The sequence below is a fragment of the Melanostigma gelatinosum genome, assembly GCF_949748355.1.
Source record: "Melanostigma gelatinosum genome assembly, chromosome: 22".
Taxonomy (NCBI): Eukaryota; Metazoa; Chordata; class Actinopteri; order Perciformes; family Zoarcidae; genus Melanostigma; species Melanostigma gelatinosum.
This window is the reverse complement of record NC_136655.1, coordinates 10,387,038-10,401,744: the sequence shown is the minus strand read 5'-3', so window position 1 is coordinate 10,401,744 and position 14,707 is coordinate 10,387,038. Positions and strand designations below refer to the sequence as shown.

Sequence of the window (14,707 nt, the reverse complement as noted above, 5' to 3'; positions counted from 1 at the left end):
GTCTCGCCGGCCTTAGTGTTTTTAAAAAGTGACCGAGGCCAAGTGGGCTATCACAATCAATTCAGTGTTTTTGGCGGTCTGTTTGCCAGGTGAGGGCTGTAAAGAAAGACAAAAAAAAAAAGATGATGTCTGCAATTAAGAGGAAGGGGAATAAAAAAGGAGAGATGTCCACATCTGAGGAGGCTCAAAACCCATAAGCCTGCAAAACAAATATCTTCAGTTTGCCACTCCATCCAGCTCTGTTATAATGAGTGCTTCTCGGGCCATCACCTTTCTAAAGTGACTCGCATCCTGATGACCACTGCAAACTGGATTGCCACTTCACTCAAGTAGGGAAAATAGAGGAACGAGGTATTTTATAAATTCATTCTTTTTAAACTGAGCTCCTGAATAGAGCCCATTATTGGAAGTCGGACTTGCATTCAAAGACATCATTTATTCATCGGTGACAAAATAACTGTCACTAGCAGCTCTGTTTTTTTGTCGTATATTCATCTCGGGGGCGTTAGACGGGATTTATTTATTGATGGTGCATTCAGGTACTCATATGAGCATTGTAAAGCCCTAAATTACCTGAGCGATGGTTCGTTTTTTTCAAGCCCATGAGGAAATCTTCTCTTATATGTTACATTTGTACAGTTTTTACAACCAGAATGAATTGAAAAAAAATCGAATTACTACACCACTTCACAACAGCATGGAAAGTGAGCAGTCGGAGGCAATTACAGGGGAACCCATTGACTGGTGCATGTCGTCACATTCAAAGCAAAGCAGCGAAATAATGCAGGCTCATTATAGCATACCTGGGGCGAAGGAGACGTGAATACACATTAGTTTGCTTCGTTTATGCGCGTTTTCTTATGAGCGTGTGTTTTTTGTGAGAGAGTGAATGATGCACGTGGGATGATGCATTAGCAGCGTGCTCCTTTTGTTTTATGCTTCCATCCAAACATCTGTGTAAATTGAAACACAAGGTTACATTGTGTACTATGAGTCAGGGTTCCCGCACACTCAACCAAACAAAATGGCAATGTTTGCCGAAGTTGTACAGTGGATCATGAAATCTGTCATCAGATGCTTTTCAAGAATTTCAACAGGCTATAAATCTTGTAGACTTTTTGTTTTTTGTGACAGTCGGTTTTATGTGTTTCTGAAGTACAGTATGTGGTTGCAAAGGGTGAAATAACTGTTTATGTTTGTTGTTGCTTTGATTGATGGTTATGAACAAGACAACACATTTAAACATACTTCACAATACTAAGAGAAAAACACACGTGAAGTAACTGCTCCCAGCCGATTCATAGTCCTTTCTGAAACGTTCAGACACAAAACAGGCTTTTGTTTCTGGCCGCACACTTGATTTCGCAACAGCACCGTCTCCAACAGTTCTTGCCAGCTGTAGATTGCTAATTAAGCTCAAGTTTGCTCCTTGTTTAAAAATGCTGTCTATCATGCTACAAGACTGAGGCTGGGCTGATAGTCCACATACACATCTATATACATACATATCTATCCATCCATCCATCCATCCATCCATCTATATATATATATATATATATATATATATATATATATATATATATATATATATATATATATATACACACACACATACATACACATACATACACATATATATATATTATTTTTTACTGAAAGAGCTGAAAGTACTAGTTGCTGTGTACCACCTGCACTCTAAAAAGCCCAACTTCAAATTTGTTGTACTAACACCTTTTTTAAAGTTGAGTCAACAAATCCCTTTGGAAAAAGTTGAGCTAACTCAAAATGTCAACTTTACTAATAAGGAGTGCAGTCCACTGAAACTTTTAAGTCGAGAAAACTCAGCATAGTGGTTTGGGCATCTGCTGAGGTAACTAAGGCCACTGTGCATGGGTAGATTTTAGTAAATATATACATGTACATATATGTATGTATGTGTGTATATATATATATATATACTATAATTATATATTTTAAATAATAAAATAAAATAAATAAAACATTATTTTCTTTAGCCCCTGTTAAGATACCATTATGTTTAAATACCTTATTTGTTTAGATTTGATTTGATTGACATTTACTTTTTATACCTAAATCTTATATGTGTAAGAATGTTCATGATCTGCTGAATGTCTGTTGACAATGTTCAATAAAGTTCAATCAAGAAAAAAAAAAAAAACCAACCGCCACAAATTCAGGAGAAGAAGAAGAAGAAGCAGCAGCAGCAGTAGGAGCAGAAGAAGAAGAAGAAGAGAGGGAAAAAAAACGTCACTGCGCTACACCAGTGCCTTCGGTTAGAGATAACGTTAGCAAGTCCACGCTGGTCCACGTCAGCTCAAGTGTTGCTGCAGCATGCTGTCTACCTTGATCACAAATTAACAAGGTAAGGCTGTGTATGTTCTGGAGTGTGTTTGCTAACGGGCTGGTCAGCGAACATGTTCTTTTTTTAATGCAAAAGTTAACATTAAGAAGTTTACAATGTGACGGACCCCACCCTATTTTTCACGTTCATAATGTCATGTGTAATTTAACGATAATGACCCGCGGCTTGCGGTTTTGCATGGTCGAGTGAATTTGCACATATTAAAGTTAACGTCTGTACTAGCTAAAGCTACTACGTTGTATGCACGTGCACAATGTTATAGCGCCGTATGCTAACGTTACATTGGTTGGTTTCTGTTAGCTAGCTGACATGTTGCTGCAAAGTGCTTCGCCGTTCGTTAGTGTTGGTGGCGTTGAAACACGAGGGCTTTAGCATGCTAGTTTAAGTTACTCGCGCGCGTGTACCATTGAGGTGCACTCGATACCTTCCAGGTAATGAAGTAGGCATAAAGCAACACGCCGTTCTTTTGTGCACCCAATTTATTTGTGTTACTCGTAAGACTCCTTGACCGATGCTTTTCCTTCCCTGATGATACAAAACAAATATGCATGAATACACATTTAAAAATACTCAGCAAAAGGGGGGATGAAGGTTCTGTTGCTTTTTGTGGTCACCCCCTTCCTTCCATCACTCATAGTATTGTTTGTCATTATGATAAAACCATTTTAATGACTTGCTCCTTTACACACTTAAGGTAAACATAGTTAGAGGTTAGTGGAATCATCTTTTACATTCTCAGTTCTCAGTGTACATTTAATAAATCATGGCAAACTGCTTTTCTGTTTTAGTAAAAAATGTACCATTACTCCTTGGCAATAAATATTTCCCATCTTTGAGCAACTTTGAAAATAAGGGGATGTGAAGCTGTTAGGTTTGCATGGAGTTTTGACAACTATGCACATTGTTAACATGTTCTTATCTTTCCTTCATAGGATTTGGATGCAAGTTTTTCCACCCCAGTCAAGATGTCCTCTGAAAGCATTACAGACATTACCAGGCGTGACTCTAACCACTCCCGTGCCTGTATACAGCCTGCACCTGAACTCTCAAGACAACTGGTGCGTTAAAATCCCACCTTTCAAGAGTACATAAACAGTCTGGTAAACCTAAAGTGCAGGTCACATTTTGTTGTGAATTGTGTGACTGTAAGGTCCTCTGTGCTCCAGAAAAATGCATAGGCCATCTCAGGGCTCATTTGAAGCAGCATGTGACTGTTGTCTATTCAAAAACTGTGAATTTACAAGTAATGTCCTTCAGTAGTCATGTAAGCCGGTAACAAATCCGGTAAGTACAAATCTTACAGTGTTAATTATTTTAGATAATCTGTAATATCTCCAACAACTCCAACTGATCTACCAGAAGCAGATGAAGAATTGCCTGCAGAGTGCAATGATCCACAGGCTACTGTTGGTTGTTCTGAAATAGAAAGCAGCATGTATCTAATGCCTTTGGACAATTGTACAATTGAACATAAACTTGCATCATTGTTTCTTTACATGCAAACTGTTTTGTGCAGAGTTCTACAGAATTACTCGAGTGGACCTGAAGAAGATCTTCCTGTCATCATTGGATGCACACTCATCGCAGCTTATTAAGCTGTACAGATCACGCCGCGGAACATTGGAAAGGACATGAGGATCCTTCTAGACACCTTTGATGAACAGGTAATCAATAAGTAGGAAGTGCATGTGGTATAGCAGGGGTCCTCAATTAGATTTGAACTGGGACCAAAAACTGGGGGACAGACGAGGGGCATTTTCACAATTATTTAGTCCGACACAAGACATCAATTATGAAACTATGCAAACCATAACATTGGAGCAGAGCATTTACCATCAGATCACCCTTTAATATTCCAGTTTGTCTTACAAAATAAATATGAAGACACGTTAATGTTCACAGGTGTATTGTATTGTTTGACTTAATTGACATTTCAAATTGGTGATTTCGGAGATGAAAAGCAAGAGAGCGTTACTGTGTTTTCACCCTTAAGCTGTGTCCAAAAACATGATGCCCATATATACAGTGGTAAAATATAGGTTAATTTAGTTAGTGAATACAGCCAACCTGAAATGCATGCGACAATGCTGGAAGCAGTTTGCCAAATGCCTTTGTCTTCTATAGTTTGCATTGAATTTTTTGAATTTTAATTATTATGAATATATACATTTTTAATCTTCATTTTGTATCTTTCAGACAACTGATGTGCTTGCCCACAGAAACTCTACAGCTCTATGGGGTCTACCGTTCTTTGATGGCGAAGCCGGACGGCTTTCTGAAGAAATATCTGGTAAGACTAATGTGTCAATGTCATTTAGGTTGCACATTGAGCAAGAAAACACGAATGCAAACTTTCATCAAACCCTCATTTCTACTTCACTGTTACTTTGTTATTCCACCTAAATAGTTTAATAAGTGTAACTTTACAGTTTTTAACATTTCATTTCATGTGATATCGTCAATACTGGCAATATTACTGTAGCATCAAGGTTACATGTGAGTGTGGTGCCTGCATCACATGCATTTTGTAACAGCAATTCTCCTTCAAATTTACTGGTAACATTTATAATTCCAAGCCCAAATTAGTCATGGGTTTTGAGACCTCGTATACAGTGCATTCAGAAAGTATTTAGACCTGTTGAAGATTTGTCTGACTTAAAAATGATGCATGTACATATTTGAGTGTTTTTAATTGTAAAGTCATTCTCTGTCAGTGCATTTTCAAAGTCAAAATACCTTTTTGGTTAGCTAATCTTTTTAAGAAAATAAAACTAAAAAAGTCCCTACACAACATTAGCACCCTTTGCTGCTACATGTCTTCAGAGTAAGAATCTGGCAGATTTGGAGTGATTTTGTCCATTGTTTTATGGCAGATTTGCTCCAGTTCCTTCAGGTTTTTGTCACTTATTGAATCGAAGGAAGCCTGTACAGTGAGCAAATGTTTCCCTGTATTCTGCTCTATCTATTTATTTATTTATTTAATCACAAGACACGACATTCAGAGTATGAATATTTAAATATTAAAATACTATAATACAAATGTGTAGGGGGTGAATATGGTATGAAAGTGGTATATTTTTGTTTTTAAAATCTGCAGAAAATTGACCAACCAAAAATGTATTTTGACTTTTCAAATGTATTGTTACAGAATGGGAACGAAAAAAAAGAGAATTTTAAAGAGGGGGTGAATATTTATGAAAGTCTCTCTATGCTTGTTTTTCTTTAAAATACAGACCCGGAGGAATTTTGCGTCAAGGGAGTTGAACTTGGAATATTCAGTTGTTGAAGATGGCGTTGGGGTGGTCCGCTCAAGTCCAACAACAATAAGCATCGCCCTGGTTATTGAGGAACGGATTGTCCTGGAGGATGTATGCGACTTCCCAACCGCATTTGCCCTTTTGTTTGGGCTCATCCAGGCTCTTAACCTGGACTATCCGAAGGACTTACGGTACACATTTTTTAAGTAATTCAAAAGGTGTTCATGAACCTTGGTACCCAGTGCTCTACCCGGGTTCAGGCCTTAAAGAACAGTTTGCTGAAGTAGCCTGCCATATCTAAACCACGCCTATGGTCTTGACTGGATTTTCATGAGGGACTGAAATGTCACCAACTTGACCAAATGCCGATGGTATGAGTTGACCAAATTGGTCAACACCCTTAAGTGTTAGATGTTTAACAAGTTTATTATTTGTATATACTTTGTATATTACAGCTGAACTATCCACTGCTGGTCCTGTGCTTTAGGTGTATTATAATTTTTGTTTATTGTTGTTACTGCCACATAGCGCCATGCAGACACATATTTGCATTTCTTTTTGTTTTGACTGAGTATTAGGACGGAACTTTAGTCTGTGTCTTTGGGTTTAAAATGGCATGAAGTAGAGATTATAAGGATGTTGACCCCCTGCTGTCTACTATTCAAGTGTTGAAATTGAAAGACAATATTGTTTTGCAAGCAAATAACTTATTGTTATTAAACATTTTGTGTTTTACGATGTTTTTCTTTTCTTTAACGGTGTACATTTCCAATTAATTAAAAATGAAGGCTGTAAAGAAAGAAAAGTTGAGTATACTTAAAAAGGTTAAGCAACCAGCTGCAAAGGCTTTTTTGAGTATGCTCAACTAAGTTGTGTCAACTTAGGATAAGAAGTTAACTCAAAGTGCTATTTTAAGTTTCTCAAACTTATTACTATTCAGACCTACTTATGTACTTAAGTTAACATAACTTAAAATATTGAGTTTGATCCTCACGTCTACTCATGTACTTAAGTAAAGAACACTTGAAATATCAAGTTTGAGAAACTTAAAATAGCACTTTGAGTTAACTTCTTATCCTAAGTTGACACAACTTAGTTGAGCATACTCAAAAAAGCCTTTGCAGCTGGTTGCTTAACCTTTTTAAGTATACTCAACTTTTTTTTTTTTAGAGTGTGGCTAGTCTGATACGGAAATCACAAATTATAAATAAGCGGACAAATTGCATCAAAACTACTTAATGCAAGGTATTTTGCATTGCACATAGTCACTGAGGAGTGAACACACTGAACTGAAATGCACTTTGGGAAAAGAAAGTGCATTTTGTATTCTCCATGTGTCACTGAAGACCTTTTTTCCTATAATGCACTTGCCAACTAACTTCATTTGAAAGTACAATACACACTGTATTCTGCTCTTATTGTGTCCCTGACCACTTTTAACTGACATGTAGATGCCATAAAAAATAACATGAATGTGAAATAAAGTGCATGAAGCAAAGTTGTTCTTAAAATGTCAAGTATTGCTCTTGTGTCCAAAGCTTGACAGACCTGCTATGCCTACCTATGGCTGCTCGCCGTTCATCGAACGGTCTTTCTCACTTTGCTTTTTCTACCGTTTAAACAAGATGCGTCGTGCCTCGGGCCTTTGTGCCAGACGAAGCTGTGATATACACGAGAGCGGCATCAATATTTTCATCTAACTCAGGAAAGACAATCGTCTTATTCGCCTCAAATCTTTCACTGATCCTATTAGCGTGATCGCATTTGCTTCTCATGCACACACGGATCCGGAAACATGCATTTTCACACTTTGAAAAATGAGACACCAAGAATGGGAAACTTGCACAAAAACAGAGACAAACGCAGCACTAAGTTTCCCTCAAGCTGCCACAGGTGTTGATGGAGAAGGGTAAAGAGCAGCCGAGGAGGGCAGCTCCTTTAACCAGACAGACAGATCGTATCAGGGTGTTTGCTTGCTTGCTCCGGGCCCCGCGGTGCCATCTGATAGCTTTTGATAAGAGTGTGACACGCTAAGGCAGCGAAGGTCAGGACATGACGGCAACGAGGGCAACAACGGCCACAGTCACCGTGCTGGGAGCTCGTCGAGGGTCGGGGGGTCCACCAAGGCAAAAACTAAATCTAGCTGCTTTAGGACTTACCATTTACAAGGCAAATTGCTTCCTGCATTGGATTCAATCGTACAGATGTGCAGGGGTTTCTTTCAGACAGGTTTCTTAATGCAACTTGACAGTTTTTGAAGAATTATGGAAGCCATTAAAATACTGACGTAGGATTTATGTAGGATTAAGGCTTCTACAATGACATTGGGGGGCAAGCCCTGACAATTCAGGGCTGCATTTGATTCGTCTTCCATTGCCCCTTTCACATAATCTTGATGTCACACATTGCCGCTAGGTCACGGCAGTTGCACTTTAAAGCCAATCCAGACAGAAGCCAAGGCGGTTCTAGAAACCCCCACTACGCACACATTGTCATGCATCGCCACTCGGCTCAAATGAGTTGCAAAGGAAGCAGGGGGAGGAAACATTAGCAGCAGTCGGAAGGACCGGATGCATAAAAATATTAGTGAGTGATTTATGGCCCGTGTCGATAGCCAGTTCCAGGCAAACAGCGCCGTGTAAGCCAAGAGCCCTCCGGCGTCTCTATCCACCATTCCCCTACGACGGGTGACAGGCAGAGACTATGAAGCCGTAATCCTTTAGCATCAATCAAAGGGAAAGTCTACCTGTGAGATACTGCCAGTCATGCAGCTACCGCTAAACTTCAGTCCCAGACGCAGTCCTCTTCATACCGTAAGCGGCAAAGCAGCAAGAACAAACTTAGATTAGATTAGAGAAGGAGACACCCACAAGAGGAAGACGAGAGAGACAAACAATGTCAGAATGTCCCTAAGTGATGCACTGTTTTTGAGTCAGGCTTTATGGTAATCTTTGCTGTTACAAGGATGGAAAGCTACCAACAGCAAATGGAGAACAAGCAGCTGTTTAGAGGACAATACATATGTCCAATGTTTCTTTATTCCATGTTAATTTGATTAAATCAAATGTTTGGGTCATTGATGTCAGCAGCTGCTAATGCTATCTACTGACATTAGGGTATAGTTCATAAAGATTCTTTCATTGAACTGAATTTTAAACATACATTAGTCAGGTTGTTCAGAATTTCAACAACTGCCTGTCGGCACTTAAATGTAGGGTTGTAGAAGAAGACGTCAAAATGCCTTCGATGTAATGCACTTTGAAATATATACTCCTGAGAAGAACTACACTGCACGCCGGTTCATTTTTCATTGGTGGCAGAAATTGAACTGTAAAGAGGCAACATGAGATTTATATTCTGCACGTCCACATTTTTGAGTGAAGCCGACTGATTCTCTGCGGTGGCAGCGCATGAATGATATATCTCGATGAGTAGATTCCCTGTGCTATCACGGCATTTTGGTGGCAACAGGTGGACTTAGAGTCAAAATGAACCATCTCGGAGCGTATGGTGTTTCAGCTTCATTGCTCAGTAAGAGGAGATTCCTCCAGCATCATCCTTGGTGGCTGTGAGATGTGGCTATTCACACAACAGGTATTGTACAGTCTGATGGCTGCCGGCACAGCAGAGCGCCTTCAGCACTTCATGTTGCACCTTGGGGGTAAGAGCCAGAGGCTCTAGGTGCTCAGTCGATGGCAGCTCACCGGAGAGGGGGCGGATGGTTTTGTGTCGGACAGATTTCAGTTTTGTCCGCGCCCACTGCCCTGCTACTGCCTTCAGGCTGCAGCAACCGGCCTTGGTTTTTCAAACCAGTTTGTTTGTGCTGCTTGCCTCCTCCCTCTCAGTGCCTCCCCTGCACACCGAGGCGAAGAACAGCACACTGGCCGCCACTGGTTTAAACGTAGACTATGAGCTTTCAGACCTGGATAGTTGCTGGCATGTATGAATGGACACTTGCGACTGCACCATGTCTACCTCTTCACCTCCGTGTCGAGAGCTGCAGCTGCCTCTTTCTGAAGTGATCCACTAGTTCCTGACACTGAGCTGCAGAGAGCGACACCAAAAGACAAGGCAAAGTCCCCCCCCCCCCCCACACTCAAACACAGCATCTTCGTGTCCTCCTTGCTGGTGCTTCTTAACAGCTTCAACATCACACATATTACATTGCGTAATTATGATTGAGAACATTTATCAGATGCATTCGTGGCTCGACGCACATTAGCTTAGGTGCTTGATACCTACAGATGACGCAGGTTGCATGTTGCTCATCACCCCTTGTCAACACCTCTGCGTTGCTATGGCAACACCATGTCGTCATCCCTTGCATACAGTGCTGGGTGCTCTGGCCTTTTCTCCAGGCAGATCCAGCCGTGCGGTTTGCCCATCCCCAGCATTCCAGGCTGCATCTTTTGGGAGGATTCTGCTGCAGGATCAGCAGCCACTCAGAACAGCTGTCATTCATTGAACCCCCGCAGCCGTGGGCCTCAGAAATCTGTGGACATGCTCACACGTTGCATTTGATTGAATGAAAGACACATGCGCTCACACGAGGCACACTTGCTCATTGGTGGGTATCGAGTCAAGAATAGAAATACTTGGAAGTTCCGGGGAAGCAGCGAGTTCAGAGGAGACATTTCAAGCTCGGTCTCACCACAAGGTCACAGTCTGCAGGCAGCAGCAGCAGCAATAACGGCTCACCATCTCCCAGCCCCATTTAACTGACTGATGCTTTTTGACATGTCGGAGCAATCGAGCCAGTTAGCCTCTGGGAGGCTTCAATTAGGACCAGGACTTAATGCAGCAGAGGACTTTGCAAAGCCCTGATACGAGGTTGCAGCCAGACTCGAATCAATACGGAGGACGTAGTTAAAGGCAGCTGTAGCGAAACCCACGCTCGCAGAGCAGCTCGACACCTCGGAGATGGCGAGTGTAGGTGGTGGGAGGGCAGCTGTGTATTTTAGTCAGGCTGAATAGTCCCCAGGTTGTCTTCTGAGAAAGAGTTTGAACCTGCGCCGGCAATTAAATCATTCTCAGTGAAGTCGGAGTCGGAGGCGAGCAGGTGCATGCTTGTACATGCGTTTGAATCTTAATAACACACAAATTGTAAATTGTTTTTAGCTGCACCTGTTGCCAGCACGGTGCATCACACGCCCACACACACTTTGTTCCAGTGTGATAATGACATAAAAGGGGCAGAGAGACGTGAGTGATGCTGCTGCCGCACTATTTCACGGCTCCTACGACAGTTCCATTTTCTTCCAGGAGGCACGTGACTCAGCTGAGGCTCCAATATAACTGCCACTGCCACCTTACTTCGGCCCCACGCACCTGATTTATGGATAAGATGCATGCACTTTTACCCTCCCTCAGGGACAAAGCCGATTTGATTTTGTCAGGGGCAATTAAGTACTCTACGATTGGGTTTGCAACACTGTAACAGGATGAACTAAGGAGAGACCGATGATGGTTTGTATTGCTTTCGGCTTGTTGATTCTTGATTTCGCAGAACGGAAGTTACAACTGGGAATCATGTGTTGTACGGAATGTAAGTATTGCATTTATTCCACATATTTGCATCAGCTTCAGTGAATAGCAAATGTCAAACGCGAAAGTTTTGTCTGACTTCTTTCTCAATTCTTGAGTGCAGATGACATCGCGAAAAACTTTTCTCTTTTTTTCATCACTGCATTGAGTGGCTCTCTGTGCTAGCAAAAGGCGGTTTGATGGCATCGTGGAAAAACAACTTTGAGCCAGGCAGACCTTGGCTGTATATCATTTCCCACCCCACAGTGCGAGTGCATCATTGTCTGGGCTGTAGCAGTCAGAAATGACAACAGAGGGTGACACTAAAAGGTCCCGGAGTTCAGCTGACTGAGAATGTCACTGGGCTGGCTCTGACAAGAATGCCACACAGGGGAGAGGGGAGGGGATGTGACAAAACAACTGGAGAGTGCTATAGATCTCTGACACACACATAACCTCATGGAAATGTGCACATTCGGTTCCTCCCTCATCCACCGCACACACAGTTATAAGTTATAAGATTTTCATTGAAATCAAACGCTGCTTTTAAATCTATCATGATTGGCATTTCTATAGTCATTCAATGTTCTTACATTGTGTAATAACCTTTCCATGAAGTGGTTTTCATAGTTAGTGGCGTAGTCCGCCAATCCCAGAGGATTTAAATTGCCTTCAGGAAACGACGCATGCGTGTCATCCATTGTTACCGTTTGTATCTCACTGATAACAGCCTCACTGTTCACTGTTCATACTTCAGAGGTTACAAATAATAACTTTAATCTAATTCCCCTGATTTTTTGGGGGATACTGAGGATGTGACAGTCTCTCTAATAGCAGCCAGCATGTTTCTGTGAGTGTGTGCAGTGTGCGTACTGGAAGAATGCAACGTGTGGATTCATCACGGCTTTCAATCCTTTCATATGTGACTGAGGGGAGGAGAGGGTGAATCAGAAACGTCTTCCCTCATTACACCCGACTCCCCCTCTCCTCTCCAGCTGACAGAGAGACTCGTATCCTACCTCAGCCAGTCGGCTCTCTCAGTATGGCATCGGTCCATCCGCGTGAGTCACTCTAGCCCCCCCCCCCACGTCCGCTTGAGCATCCGCTTCATCCGATTGGTCACACGCGTCAGCATCACCTAGTGTGAACAGAAAAAGATGAAGAAAAAGAGCTCACTCTCTGAAGTCTGGCCAAGCGCTGCAGTTTTGCCACAAATAATGAATGTAAAGTACGTTTCCTCTGAGTGTCAACTTTCTGTTTCAGCTCCTAATTTTTCCAATGCTGTCCACCTCGTTTGATGTCGTCCAAATCTGCTTGACAAATGTGACTGTGAGCAGCATGGAGGATAAGATAGACCTGTTGATAACATGGATTGATGGTCGGAAATATTGAAATAAACTAATTAACCAAAAAGCAACATTTTAAAGTTCATTCAAATCAAAACAGGACCCAGAAACCAAAGCAGCTAAATGGAAATCAACAATAATGCATTTAATTATTTACACCTGTGGTTTTCCTATTGTGACAAGCCAAGATGTCTCCCATCAAAAGGGCCATTGAAACATATACCAAGTAATAATATGATGTGCGCCACACTACTCTGAAACATGGGTAGCATGTGTATGAATACAGCCATATACCCAGTTACATAAAGAATCCCACTCACACAGATGCTGCCAGCTGCATACGTGTAATTACGCAAGTACACACACACACACCGCACGCACACACACACACGGTTTCCCTGGAAACCACAGGCCAGGAAAGGCCTTGTATTGAGCGACAGCGTTTTTAGTGCATATGACCATTTCACCACACATTGAATCTCCCTGCCCTCGGAGGAATTGATCCTTTTATCCAAAACAATTTCATTTCACTGAAAACCCTAAACAGATGTTACAAATATTTGTGAAAGGATATAACAGTAAAAACTCTTGTCTGTCTTAAAACACTGAGTTTGTTCCGAGCAGCTTGGATAGTTTCCTTTTTACGGATTACCGAGTCTGTGATAAGAGCGCTTCCACAGATGTTATCGTCGCACCGCGCGGCTATGCAGATGACTTTGACGGCATGCGCGGAGTTTTCAGGTATCCATTTTCAGGTATCCATTTTCATCAAGACACATTACGGTGAAGTGAACAATCATTTGCGCCCCGAAGGTGCTGCGGTGTTAATTGGAAGAGCTGTTGCTAACCTCCAGTCATAACTCTGCTGGAAGATTAAAAACGTGTCAACAGCATTACCTTTCAGGAACTGTATACGATCATGTGATAGCTGCTGAATTATTAGCAACAAGGCTGAGCATGTGTCAAAGTGAGTGTGTGTGCGCTCTCTCTCTCTCTCTCATGCATGCCCAATTAGTGGAGCGTTAACTTCGGGGATAAGATCTCTTCACGTCACCGTTTGCCAAATGCAGCAGTGAAACACGAGCTGTCAATTCAATGAGAAGCAGTCGGTCGGTCGGTCTCACTCTCGCTGTGAGGAAGAAGGAATGGCCTCCCGGGGGATCTTACACATGACGATGGTTCGCAGTTTTAGTGTTTGTGAGAGAAAGTGGGCTCAGTCAGTTTAGAACGCAAGTATATAAGTTGTAAGTTCAGATCCAGTCAGCAGGGACATTTCAAGACAGTCCCCCCCCCCCCCCCCCCCCCCGGAGGACAACATCAAATGAAGAAGAAGAGGTCTCGTGTAAAAGCTGCTTGTGAATCATGCATCGAGTGTTTTCCGGGCGCCTTCCCGAACAACTGGAGCTCATAAGAGATGCTCTTTCATGCGGCTCCTCGTCACAAACAAATGGGATATTCTATTCCAACAGCATCAAACACCCTGGCTGCATGTCAGCTTTAACATGCTTTCACGAAAAGGGCGGCCGCAAACAATGCAACACGGGAAAATGTTATTTCTCCTCCATAAAAAATGGGATTGCATCATTTCTATTGAAGTTATTTTGATGAGGATGATGGTGAGAAAGCATGTCCTTTGAGACTGAACCTTGCTTGTGGTGAGCATAGAAGTCGAAGCAAACAATCCTGATGAAGCTCATCTTCTGCAGACATGGGGCACGCTTGGAGGTTGGACTGATGATGTCATCATGTGAGGGTGTCGGAAGAGAGGAAATAGTGTTTTCATCCAACATTGTTTTCTGGTGACTGTATCTGAAGATTACAGCCTCATGTGAGGGGAAACAAAAACATGCATGTATGATGAGACAAAACTGTAAGGATGGGGCTTTCCACAGTGAATGAGTGCACTGCTGGGAGTCGCAGTCTCCGATAAGTGTGCCTCTCTTTGGGATGAACGTCTTGATCAGTGAGAGGGGAGGAACAGGAGGCTGGGAAAACAGCTTGTACAGCCGGTATAATAAGCCCCAGCGTTGGCAGAGAGTGGCAGCGCTTTATTACTCGTCTAAGTAAATGTATAATTGAGCGAGTCACCTCGTCCACTGGCGCAGCAGACTACTGAGAACACTGGCGAAAGACAGACACATTTATTTGAAATTACATCTCAAAAACTGCCAGCGAGATGAGTGACGAGCATCAGGACA

At 42.1% G+C, this 14,707-nt stretch overlaps 1 long non-coding RNA gene across 1 annotated transcript; it reads left to right on the top strand.

The window, feature by feature from the left end:
* Positions 1-2,260: 2,260 nt before the first annotated feature.
* LOC306795702 lies at positions 2,261-6,628 on the top strand. Its single transcript, XR_013773004.1, has 5 exons — positions 2,261-2,383; positions 3,316-3,441; positions 3,900-4,047; positions 4,580-4,673; positions 5,617-6,628. It is a non-coding gene; the product is annotated as an uncharacterized lncRNA (long non-coding RNA).
* Positions 6,629-14,707: the final 8,079 nt, after the last annotated feature.